Raw genomic sequence first — 13,088 nt, 5'->3', positions numbered from 1 at the left:
GCTCTCCTGACCTGCAGCATGAAACTCCTGCTTTGGGCTGGCTGGCTTTGGAGTGCTCCTTTGGGTCAGGGCATTCAGAGTTCAGCCAGCTCCTCTGACCTTCCAAACACCACTTGCCTTCCCTGTGGCTGCAAATCAGCAGAGCTGTTTCGGAAAGTAGCCAGAGCAGCACTGATCTGCTGCTTGAAGAGTACGAAAATCACCCGCTTTGCTGCTCCACAACCATAATGCAGCAAAGCCACAGCCCAGTGGACCAGAGTCCATAGCGCAAACCCTCAGATACACACTGGTACCACTGACATGAGCTACTCGAGGGGCCCTGTGCTCGGCAGACGGGAAGATGAAATTAAAACATTGTATTGAAGATTAACAGGCACTTCTGTAACCCCAGGCACCAAACGCACAACGTGAGTCTTTCTGCCGCTTTGTGTGACGCTGGCAACGTCTGAAGACACAGCCCTCAATCACTTCAGTTGGGGACTAGCTTGTGACACTTGCCAACCAAATCCTGCAGACCTCACCTCGTCAAAACTGACCACGGGCAGAATGCGCCTCTTGCATCCCTGGGAAAATTCACCCAAAATTGGGCAAGTAAAGAACCTCTGGAAAATCTCAGTTCGCACACGCTCAGCAGACACTTGTTAGAGTTTGGCAACTAAATTCTCGAAAGGTTCCACCTGCACTGAGCATGCTCCAGCCCTTCCCCGCTGACTGCACCACACATGCCACATCCCCACAGAACGACTGAGCATGCTCCGGCCTGGAGCTAGGCAGGATGGCAGCTCGGAGCCACCCAGGGCCACTGTGGTGCCATGCCCCAGAACTCTCTCACCTGGGCTCCTAAAGCTCCCTCTGCTGGGCCCAGGCAGCGAGGAGGAGGAGGAGGAGGAAGATGTCTGATTGGAATGCAGAGAGGACAAGAGCCAGATCGGGGGCACAGGATGAAAGGACGGGGGGAGGGAGAGGTTTAGGACAAAGAACCTGTGGGGGGCGGGAGGCTGGGATTGGGCTATGTGTGGGGGGCAGACATACTGGATAAGGAGTGAGCCGGGGGCAGGCGAACTGAGTGGCTGGCAAGACACTAGGACTAGGTCAGGGTAGAGGAGACTGGGCTGAGGCGCCTGAGGGCAGGGACCAGCAGCTGGTGTGGGGACACGGCTGGGACTTGGATGGAGAGCTCAGGGGCTGAGAGTGGGACGGGCTGTGCAAGGAGATGGGATGAGAAGCCTGAGGAGGACTGGAGAAGGGCAGGACTGGGATGAAGACCCAGCAGGGGAAGAGACAAGACTGGGGGTTGGGGCAGAAGAGGTCACACTGGTGTACAACAGAGACAGAAGGGTCTGTGCCCACTAAAGCATGCTCTCTTTACAATCTGGAGTGGAACCAGGATTCCTGAGACTCACCATTCCTCTGCTGCCAGCAAAGATCAGTGAGATCCACTGGCAAAGTGTGTCCCATCCCCCTCTAGTGCTGGTCCAAACAGAGGATGACAACCTACTACTGCTGTCAGTTACACCAGGCGCTCAAGTGGCTGACATCTGTGCCCTGGATCTAAAGGGTCCAACCTGCTGATGAAGCATGGGGGTGTCAGCATGGTGCCATGTGATAGAATTGCTGTCTTTGCACTTTGCATTTTTAAACACCTCCAAACTTGCACAGACGCTATGTGTGTGTTCACATTACCCCAGCAGCAAACACAAGCATTCACAAGGTAGGGAATCCCAGAGTTAAGTTAGGAGTACCCTCCTGGGTCCTCAAGTCCCATCCCTGCTACTGCAGACAGCCCTGTCAGAGTATCCCCTTCACAGACTTTTCATACTCTGTTTTCAGACTGTTAATCGTCTGTCCCCATGGTTCTAGAACCGCATCGCTCTGAGGAATAGAAACTGTCTAATTTCCAGTCAACACTGATTCCTGGTCAGTTTATCCCCATGTGCTCTTGTGCCAACACCGTCGTTTACCTTCACCAGCTCGTCTTCCTCCCTGGTGTTTACTCCCGCACCGCCCCATGTATTCAGAGACAGCCAGACAGTCTGCCCTGGGCAAGACTACACAAACCAAGTTCCTCGCGTCCCCTCTCCTGAGATCGGCTCCCCATCCCCCTGAGCAGCCCACGAGCCCTGCTTGACTCCAGGTTGCCTATGCAGCCATAATTTGCCCCCCTTATGCATTACGATACAGTCTTTAACTACATGATCACAACTATTTTTTCCACAGGGAATCTGCCTCATTCAGTGCCCAGGAAAGACTGTTATGTAGTGAAGGAGCCCATTGTCTGTAGGACCCCCACCGCCATTGGTGCAGGGACTGAGGAAGAGAAAGGACAGTCTAAGACTTCCTACGTGATGCTAGGCAAGTCACTTACATTAAAGTCTTTCATGGATGGCCACGAATTGTGCTTTTCTAGCTTCCTCACTGCCTGGAGTCTGATTGGCAGAAGTGCTGAGTGCTCACAGCTGCAGCCAACGTGAGCTGCTCGTTGAACACAGAGAGTGTTATACAATGCAAAGGACTATGAAAAGGCAGGTCCTTGCCATCTCAAACTGGGCACCCAAAATGAGCAGACACTTCTGACCTTCCTCTTGCTGTTCCTCGGGTCTCTATCTGTAAATGGAGATAATGCCGCCCCCTTCTCCCACAGGCATAGGGAAGATCAATTCATTCATGTTTGGGAAGCACTTGGAGACTAAGTGATGAGTGCTACCGAAAAGCCCAAGAGGAAATTAAGAATTGTGTCCTCAGCACAGAGTTTGAATAGTGCGCCTTCAATGCGGAGTGGGGCCACATATGAACTATGATCAGAAAACAAAATATTGAAGAGCTGCTCGTTAAATGAGTTCTGCTCATCCAGTGCAACGAATGAGGCAAGGTCTTGTGGGGGGAAGATCACATGTGATCAAGTAATTAAGGACTGTAGCATAAGGCATCCCCACAAGGAGGCTGAACTGTGATTGTACAGACAACCTTAATTCTGGCCTTTCCTACCTTTGGAGGGCTTCCCTTTGCCACCTTAATAACATTCTTTAACAGTTCTTGGTGTGTGTAATATATACACTGACGGAGTGGGAGGTTTCATAGGGCAGCCTGCATTGGTGACAACTGGGACCAGCTAGGGGGCTTTCCCCAAGGTTTCTGCACTTGCTGAAAGATCCATAGGCTGCGGCGTGGGAGGGGCTTGGCCCACACTTTTAAGCTGTGGTCCTGCACTAAATCACTGCCGCTGCTGCCAGGGTAGTCTGGAGCATCGCCCTAGCTGCCTGGTCCCAACACCACTGAAATCTGACTCAGGGCCACCGCCACCCACATGGAGGGGCAGCCAGGCCAAAGGTGCTGTGACCAGGCGCACGGGGAGTCTCTTCCTGTATGGCACAAAACCATGAGCATGGGGGGAGGAGGCCTGCCAGGAATCTGCCTCCTCGTGACACTGGCTCATGCACTGTGGCTAAGAGAGATGGGGACATTTCCTAGCCAAGGGAGACCTGGGGTCCCTCTGCAGGGATAAGGGATGAGAACAGGACCCCTTCAGGGGTTGGGGGGAGGGACCAGAATTCCCCCACCCCCAGGAAATATCTGAATTGGCTCAACTGACAAATTAGCACCCAACTGTAACTGAAAGCCAGTGGAAGCAGAGCAGCCATCTCCATGCCTGCCTTGGAAAATACTGTTTATTATGAAGTAAGTGGGGTATTTCAAATACAGGGCTTAGGCCTGCCTCCATCTCCACTGGGAATTCTGCCTGAGCCTACAATACAGCTGCCATTACAAAGCATGTTTGGCTAATCTACCAAAGGACTTTTCACCCTGTATTACTTATTGCCTTGATTGGTTTGCAGTTACAGTATCCTACTGATTCTCCTGCTAAGGCAGGTGTGCAGACATCAGACTGCATTCCAGTATGTCACTGTGACAGGTTCCATCTGACGGCTTCTACCTGCCGAATTATCTCGGCATTTACATTACGACCAAAATGAGCAGTTTAACTGCATGGAGGTTCCTGTCTAAGGTCAGCTGGCCTGAAAGTAGAAATAAGTATCCAAAGATCATCAGAAAAGTGGCCAGAAAACACAGCTGAGGCAAAGGAAAAATGAAGAGAGTTTTATCTGTCACTAGTCCAAAAATATCCATCATTTTCACAGGGAAGATTGAACAGATCTTTCAAAAACAAAAAAAACAAGTTTAAAGTTAGCAAATTATCTACTTATAAGAAAATGATTTGCTGAGAAGTACAGTAGTTGCCATCTGAATAATGTTGTAACTCACCAAAGAGCTTTACAAAACAAGGAATTGGACATTGATTTCCTAGTGGCAGGCACTGACTTCTAAGGCTTGGGGTTACAGTTGGTCACAGACTAGTCAGTACATAATATATTCACTCAATGTTGCCATTATTTGATGAATAAGTTATCTAGCAAATCATCTTTTGCATTATTCAGCCTATTGTTTAACTGGTCAAATATTGCTTTAGAATCATAGACTATCAGGGTTGGAAGAGACCTCAGGAGGTCATCTAGTCCAACCCCATGCTCAAAGCAGGACCAATCTCCAACTAAATCATCCCAGCCAAGGCTTTGTCAAGCCTGACCTTAAAAACCTCTAAGGAAGGAGATTCCATCACCTCCCTAGGGAACCCATTCCAGTGCTTCACCACCCTCCTAGTGAAAACATTTTTCCTAATATCCAGCCTAAACCTCCCCCTCTGCAACTTGAGACCATTGCTCCTTGTTCTGTCATCTGCTACCACTGAGAACAGTCTAGATCCATCCTCTTTGGAACCCCCTTTCAGGTAGTTGAAAGCAGCTATCAAATCCCCCCTCACTCTTCTCTTCTGCAGACTAAACAACCCCAGTTCCCTCAGACTCTCCTCATAAGTCATGTGCTCCATCCCCCTAATCATGTTTGTTGCCTGCTGCTGGACTCTTTCCAATTTTTCCACATCCTTCTTGTAGTGCGGGGCCCAAAACTGGACACAGTACTCCAGATGAGGCCTCACCAATGCCGAATAGAGGGGAATGATCACGTCCCTTGATCTGCTGGCAACGACCCTACTTATACAGCCCAAAATGCCGTTGGCCTTCTTGGTAACAAGGGCACACTGTCGACTCATATCCAGCTTCTCATCCACTGTAATCCCAAGGCCCTTTTCTGCAAAACTACTGCTTAGCTAGTTGGTTTCCAGCCTGTAGTGGTGCATGGGATTCTTCCATCCTAAGTGTAGGACTCTGCACTTGTCCTTGTTGAACTTCATCAGATTGCTTTTGGTCCAATCCTGTAATTTGTTTAGGTCCCTCTGTAATCTATCCCTACCCTCCAGCGTATCTACCACTCCTCCCAGTTTAGTGTCATCTGTTATTAAACATAGAACAGGAATAGTTGGCAAATAAATTACTCTTTTTATTAATCAGTATTATTATTATTCAGCATGGGTTGGTAGAGAACAGAACCGAGAGCCAGACTCCCAGATCATCTACCAGCTGACTGTGCAACTTTGGGAGATCACTGGGCCAACTGATTTGTGGAGGCCTGAATTGGGCCTAATGATCAGAGATGCTGAGCACCCTGTAGTCCCATTGACGTCAACCACAGTTGTGAGCACTCAGAACACCAGCGCCAAATAACTCAATTCAGACACAGCAAAACTGGGTGATCTTAGACCAGTGGCCACTTCTGAAAATGATGGCCATAACCTCTCCATACTCTCTTTCCTCTGTCTGTGAATATTCATCCTGACACATCTCCCACAGTGCTGTGAGGCTTGTTTAGTGCCCCAAGATCCTCCAGTAAAAGATGCCAGAGCAGAAGTGAAAATTATCAGTTTTATTCTGTTATGGACCATAGGCCAACGAGACAGATGTTGATATTATGCACATACATCAGCTGGGGACAGCCGAGCCTGTTTTGGGGTTGGTGAACATACCAGGGACCCTCTGCTCTTTTGAAAAGTCCCATGGGATCTATATCTGGTGCCAGACAAATGTACCTTCCCACAGATGTAACAATTATTGACTCCTTTTGCAGAATAGATGTACTGAGACTGTGAATGCATCGGTATCATGACCCTATCTTTCACACCTGGGACAGGAAAGGCCGGCTTTCCAAGAAAAATACCTGAAAGTAATCATTGTTACTTTTATCTTGATAAGTGATCAGATTGCTTCTCAGAATTACATTCTTCAGGAGTAATTCACTGCAGTAGTTACTTTAACAATCCCATGCAGCATTCACAAAGGACTGTAGGGCAATACGGGGAATAGACTGGAGCCTGAGCACTAAGATGAGTGTTTAACCCGTCGTTTTCTAGCTAAGAAGCAAAAGTGCTACTAACTTCCAGTTTATTCAAGGAAACAAATCCTGCTTTCTTTTAGTGTATATTCCTAGACACAAAGACGGTCTCTTTTTATTTCAGTGCTCTGATGGCATCAGCCTTCACTGGACTTTCAGGTGAGCACCAACAGGAACCCAGAGACTCTACATTAGTTGAAGGTAAAGGATGGGCAGGGTAGATCGGTTAGCTCAAGATTTGCCATTTTGTTTGCAAATAGGCCTTTAAAACTTAAGGACATTAGAGACAAGATAGAAATTTGTGCTTCTCATTCATTTGCTAAGTGGAAGTACACATTTAATTATTGAAAGTGAAGCTTCAGGGGAGTTTGTTGTTGTTGTTGTTTTGTTTGTTTGGTTTTTTAAGATAGGTTTTTTTGTTTTGTTTTGTTTTTATTACACAGATAGTAAAGAACAAAATCCTTAGATCCAATGGAGAAGTCCAAATGTTCCGATCTGGATTTTTAGGCTTGGACCGATCTCCAGTTTTGTTTCTGATCAACTAATTTTCTCCTCTGCAATAGATTTGGATGAACATAGTGAAAACGTGTTCATTTTCTAAGCATTTTGGAGAATTAAATTAAGATGAATTTGATGTAAAGCCACACTCATATCCTTTTGTCCAAAAAATCATCAAGTGGTCTCATCAGTGCATTTTAAATATTAATGGGACAGCGCTTAACAGTAATTTTAACCCCAGCTAGTAACAGGTCTCTGAGGACCATGTGGAATATATTTAGACACGTAAACACAGAACAGATTCAGTGATGTCTGCTCAAAGTAGCACCAATTTTATCTAATGCATGGAACACGGTTTCCCTAAAATGCTACAGTAGCATTTACACAAATCTTTCCTACTTGGCTCAGATTCTGCCTGGCCTGTTAATGGCAAAGCTCTTATAATGATTTTCTGGTCTGGATGTTTGTTCAGAGAGTAGTCAAAAGATTGTTCTATAAAACTGAACCTGTTATCAAGCCTTAAAGCACAGGAAGTATTGATCATCTACGGAGGGTCATGAGCTCTTCATGGTTCTGCAGCCCTTTCTAAACTCCACTTGGGTGTGGGTGTAGGTTAAACTCTGCTAGCTTGGGAACATCTTCACCAGCCGGTCCGCTAACTCCGTGCCAGCGGAGAACCCATTCAGTTTCCTTTGAGCTCAGGGGTTGAAAATTCTCACTCTGACCTCATTCCCCTGCTTGCTCACCTACAGTGGCTCTAGACCCTAGGAAAGCCACTTTGAGGAATCCCCCCACACCCCTTCATTTGCCATTTGCTGTTTCAGATGCTCTGTGGGAACCTGTTTAGCCAAAGTTATCAGTCTACACTTCATGGGACGCCTAGTCTCTCCTCTTCTCTCCAAAGGCCTAATGACCTCGGCTCGTCAGTGACCGTGCACATACTGAGAATTGTACCGACGTTCATTAAGACCACCACAGAAGTTAACAGCCCTGGGGAAAATATTTTTCATTTGAAAATGAGCCTCTGCAAATCTATAAGACGACAAATACTCCAGTTCAGCTGGTACCAAAGAGTCCAGTCCATTGGTTCATCACAAATGGAACATCAGGTAACTCTCTTGCTACATCGCCACTCATAAGCCTTTGAGCTCTGTCTGATTTGATTATGACTGAACTAAGTAGCAGTAATTTTGAATCCACTCCAGTAACAGCTGATTTTTTTCAGGAAACTATGCAACACGTGGAATGTTCTAACAAAACACAGTTATTCCAACTTGGAAATAGTGCACTTGGTACATGAATGATCCAAGATCTATTTAACATTGTATTTGTTGCCATAAAATAATTGACAGCTATTACTGACATATGAACAAAAGGATTATGGCTGAAGTGAAGCTTCTCTCTAAATAAGGGAATGTAGGTTCTGGTCCTGACTGGGTAGATCTTACACCACAGATTGTTGATATAGCTATTGAGTTGGCATTTAAAACAAACATGTTATTGCTGAGTGCAACATTTTAAAATGTGTGAATTGGATTCCAGCATTATAACTAATAAATGGGTCAGCCTCCAACACCTTTACTCTTGGTGAATAGAACCTGACTCCACAGATCGTTCCTGAAGGCAACGATAGGCCTTGTGCAGTAAGGTGCCACCACCATGAGCACATAAGGATATCAGAATCCCACCCAAAGTAATTAATGATCTTAATATGACCTATCTATTTCCTTCTATGGCCCTACCTACACCAGTAACTGCACACCACACCATAGGAACTCTAGCTCAGGAACCAATCCATGCAACAAACCTCGATGCCAACTCTGCCCACATATCTACACCATCACAGGACCTAAACAGATCAGCCACACCATCACCGGTTCATTCACCTGCACGTCCACCAATGTAATATATGCCATCATATGCCAGCAATGCCCCTCTGCTATGTACATGGGCCAAACTGGACAGTCTCTACTGAAAAGGATAAATGGACACAAATCAGATATTAGGAATGGCAATATACAAAAACCTGTAGGAGAACACTTCAACCTCCCTGGCCACACAATAGCAGATCTTAAGGTGGCCATCCTGCAGCAAAAAAACTTCAGGACCAGACTTCAGAGAGAAACTGCTGAGCTTCAGTTTATCTGCAAATTTGACACCAATCAGCTCAGGATTAAACAAAGACTGTGAATGGCTTGCCAATTACAGAACCAGTTTCTCCTCCCTTGGTTTTCACACCTCAACTGCTAGAACAGGGCCTCATCCTCCGATTGATCTAACCTCGTTATCTCTAGCTTGCTTCTTGCTTGCTTATATATACCTGCCCCTGGAAATTTCCACTACTTGCATCCGACGAAGTGGGTATTCACCCATGAAAGCTCATGCTCCAAAACGTCTGTTAGTCTAAAAGGTGCCACAGGATTCTTTGCTGCTTTTACAGATCCAGACTAACACGGCTACCTCTCTGATACCTACCCAGGTAGTATCTGAGCATTGTCAAACAACCAAAGAAGTGTCCGCACACAAATTCCAGAAAACCACTGCTCCTCTCATGGGGATTAGACCCTAATTCTGAGCCCTTACTCATGGCAAGTAACACTTACTCTCAAGAATAGTTCCAATGAAGTCAATGGGAGTAAGTGCTACTCAATGAGCATAACAGTTGCAGAACTGGCCCTTTGTCAGGAGTTCCTCACCATGCAGCTGGCCATCCTCAGCTCACATCTCCTCTCAAGGGAACTCAGGGGATCTTCTCCCTGTTCCTGTTGCTCTGAGGAACAACGGGGTGTTCTGTGCTCCTCAAGTCAACCTGGCTGCAACTTTCCCAGTTCCTATTCCCCAGTTGTGATGCCCTTGTTACCAAGGCCTCACTTTCTCCTGAGCCTGTTTGCCATAGAAATGCACAGGAAAAGCAAGAGGCCTGCCTGGGGCACACCACCCAGGGAAAACTCACCGGCCAACCCTTCCAAGCGGGAGGGGGGTGGGTGGCTTCTTTCTTTTTAAACAAAACACAAAATGGCTCCTCCGTTTTCTGGAGGAGAGTGGCTCAGGGATAGGTTGCAAAGAGGGAAGGGGCTGCTGGGGGGACTGCAGAGGCCAAAGGCAAGAGAGAGGCGGGAGAAGAGCGTTCCCCACCCCGCAGTTTGATCTCTGTAGGGGCTCCAGCTAGTTCATTTTAACCGCCCCTAGCCGGGAGGCAGGCGGCAAATACTGCCCTGGGCTGCATGAATGCGGTGGGCTTTGCTCGTGTAACCTCAGCTCCCCCGGCTGGGATCTGCGCCTCCCAGTCTCACCCAGCCTTCCGCACGGACCCACGGCAGCCGCCGGAGCCGAGCCCTTCCCTGGGGCGAGCTCCAGTCCAGCCTGAGGCGCCTCCCATCGGCGCCGGCCCAAGCCACCCGCCTGCAGCCCGGCCTCCCGGCTCGCCGCCCCGCCACGCACCCGCCTCCGGAACAGACGCGGCTAAACTTTGCTCGGACTCGGTCCCGGGGCGCAGCCCGGTCATACCCCAGCCCGGCCCCGGGAGCTGCCCCTCCCTGCAGCCCGGCCCCTGTGCGCCCCCTTCCCCGCCCGGGCCAGCGGCGGCCAGAGCCTCCCCCCGCCTCCACCGCCAGCCTGGCGCACGGGAAAACTCTGCGCAGCTACAAACCCGGAGCCGGCCCGGCCGGGGCGCACCGGGGCGCCTCGCCGCGGCTCCTGGAGAGCGGGCAAGGGGCGGATTAGCGCCCGGGCACCCCCGGCGGGGCCCCGCCCTCCAGCAGAGCCATCCCAGGGGACCCGACAGCTCGGGCCAAGGCGAGCCCAGCCCCGGCCGCGGCGGGCTCCGGCCGGCTCGCACCACGGGCTTCACACCCGCAGCGTCTCTGCCAAGCCCCCGCCGCGGGCCCCGAGGGGAGCCGCAGGCAGGAGGCGCCTGGCTCGGAGACCCAGAGCCCCGGCCACACGCAGTCCGCAAAGTCCCCTTCTGCCGCAGGGTTCACAGCCGGGGTAACCTGGCCACAGCCCGGGGCAGGCGCGGAGCGCACGGGCGCCTCCCGCCCGGTCCGGTCCCTGCCCTGCGCCCCGCGAGCTGTGCGCAGCGGCTCCAGGCACCCCCGGCTGCGAGCGTCGGAGCGCGGGCTGCACCTGCCATCGCCTGGAGAGCGGCAGAAGCGCAGCTGCCAGGGCGCGGGGAAAGCCCCTGGTGCAGCCGGGGACGTGGCGGGCTGGGGCCGGGCAGCAGCTGGCCTCTCCCCCCACCTCCAGCCGGAGCCGGGAAGAGGGAGCCGCAGGCGCAGCGCCCAGCTGAATTAAGCCCGGCTACACTACGGCATGAACCATGGATGGGCTCAGCGGGCCAGGGCGCTGTCCGAGCCCGGGGAGCCGCCCCGCGCCAGCCCCCAGCTCAGCCCCAGCCCGCGGGTCCCGTCCCTGCGCGGCGGCCCCGCCGTGCCAAGCGGACAGCACAGTCCGGATCCAGGACAGCGGCGGTGCGCGTCTGCTCCGCTACCCGGGACCCCTTCCGCCCTGGCACCCCGGGGTGCGCGCCCCTGCCCCGCCGAATCCACGCCCAGGCGAGGAGCCCAGCTCGGCCCGAAGGGGAGCGAGCCCCGGGCAGGCACAAGCTTGGCAGCAGCGCAGAGCGGTGCCCCTGGGCAGCGCGGGGAGCCGTGGCAGTGTCCGGAGAAGCTCCAGCCCCAGCGGCCCCACATGGAGGAAAGGCTCCTGCCCAGACCCCCGCCGGGCTGGGCCCGCTCCGCTCCCGGGGCGGGGTGTCCCTGCCTGCCCTGGGGGGAGAATCTCCCCCATCCCCCGCAGCAGGGACTGTGGCGCCTCCCGGAGCGGCGCCCGCGGCTCCCCCCACCCCGCAATGCAGCGCAGAGCCCGGCGCGGGGAGGGTGGCGTTACCTGGCGCCGCTAGCCGGGAAAGACGGGGCCGGAGCACTTCCCCCGGCAGGTGCAGCTGCGGCGCGGCGGCTCCGGGCTGGCTTCACGGGCTGGCGGCGGGCTGACCGGTCCCTGCTGCGCCCGGTGCCATCGCTCCGCACACGCATCCTCCGGCAAGCAGGCGGCGACCGGCGCCCGCGGGTCCGGCCGGGGTCGCCCGCGCGGCTCGCCCGGTGCAAAGCGGCGGCTCAGCTCCCGGGAGCGGGCAGAGGCAGGCGGCTGCACAGGCGCGCACGGCGCCAGGCGGGGGGAGGAGGGAGGGAGCGAGCCGCGCGGTCCCCCCAGCGCACACCAGGCAGGGGCGCAGCCCGCCGCCACCGCCCCCACCCCGGACCCCGCAGCCGCGCCCCGCTGACCTTGCAGCGTGTACCTGCGCCAGGGTAATCCGAGCCCCGCCGGGCTTCGCCGAGCCGCCTCGCTCCGCTCCCCGAACGCCGCCCCGTGAGCTGGGCGCCGGATAATCCTGCGCTGAGTCCCGCGCTCCGCCTCGGGCCAGCAGCCCCCGCTCAGGCACCGGCCGGAGCGCCGCGGGCCGGGGACGCGCTGCCCATGGCCCCGGCAGGCAGGCGCTCTTCCTGCGCTCCGGAGCTACAGCCGAGCTGCGCGGCCGGGCTCGGTCCTCGGGCTCCTCCCGCCAGCTGTCCGCGCCGCAGCCATGCACGCCCCCGCCCGCCGAGGGACACCGACCCGCCGGGCGCGGCGCTCCGAGAGCCGGGCAGCCTCAGGCGGAGCAGCCGGAGCCCCGGGCGCTGCAGAGGGGCGCAGCTGGCTGCACGGGGTCCTTGCGCGTTTCCTCCACGGCTGCCGCTGGCTCCATCCGCCCCGCTGCGCGCTCCGGCGGCTGCCGCCCGGCCCCCGGGAGCCGCGGCGCTCGCTGCAGCATGAAGCCGGCTTTGCCGCCTGCTGCCAGCCCGAGCCGCCGCCTGCTCCGCAGCGGGAAGAGCGATGGCGCGGCGCGGCGCAGCGCAGCCGGGAAAGGCAGCTCCAGCCGCAGCGGGCGGGCGCAGAGCGGCGCCGGGCGCCCCCAGCTCCCCTAATCCGGAGACGTGTCTGCGAGCCCCGGAAGCCAAGGGCAGGGGCGCGCTGGGCAGCTCGCCAGCGCCGGCGGGGACAGGGCTAGCGCTGCCCAGCCGGAGCGCGGCGAGCCGGGGCCGCCGGGACCTGGGGAAGCCGGGAGAGCGTGTGAGCAGCGGCTGCGCCCTGGCGCGGGGAGGCGCTGCTGGCGCAGGAGTGGGCAGGGAGGGGGCGTGTCGCTGCGCCCTTCCCTGCCCGGCCAGAGGAACTGGCAGCCACGGGCCGGGCTAGCCCCGCATCCCTGGGCCGGGCAGAGCGGGGGCGCAGCCCGCTCCGCAGGGGTAACAGCGCGGCCTCCGGCAGGCCGCTCC

At 54.3% G+C, this 13,088-nt stretch overlaps 1 protein-coding gene across 5 annotated transcripts in view; it reads right to left on the bottom strand.

The window, feature by feature from the left end:
• Nucleotides 1–12,389, bottom strand: part of LRFN5 (leucine rich repeat and fibronectin type III domain containing 5) — a 168,663-nt gene extending 156,274 nt beyond the window's left edge. For 3 of the 5 annotated variants that reach the window (XM_039538895.1, XM_039538894.1, XM_039538891.1), the window contains exon 1: nt 12,074–12,389. The gene's annotated coding sequence lies outside the window, so the exon portion shown is untranslated. Of the gene's footprint in view, nt 1–11,664; nt 11,706–12,059 lie in introns of those variants that run through there. The other 2 variants (XM_039538892.1, XM_039538893.1) reach the window with 2 other exon arrangements.
• Nucleotides 12,390–13,088: the final 699 nt, after the last annotated feature.

The sequence above is a fragment of the Mauremys reevesii genome, linkage group 4 (assembly GCF_016161935.1).
Source record: "Mauremys reevesii isolate NIE-2019 linkage group 4, ASM1616193v1, whole genome shotgun sequence".
NCBI lineage: Eukaryota > Metazoa > Chordata > Testudines > Geoemydidae > Mauremys > Mauremys reevesii.
Note: the sequence above shows the minus strand (reverse complement) of the source record. Positions and strands in the feature narration are given on the sequence as shown.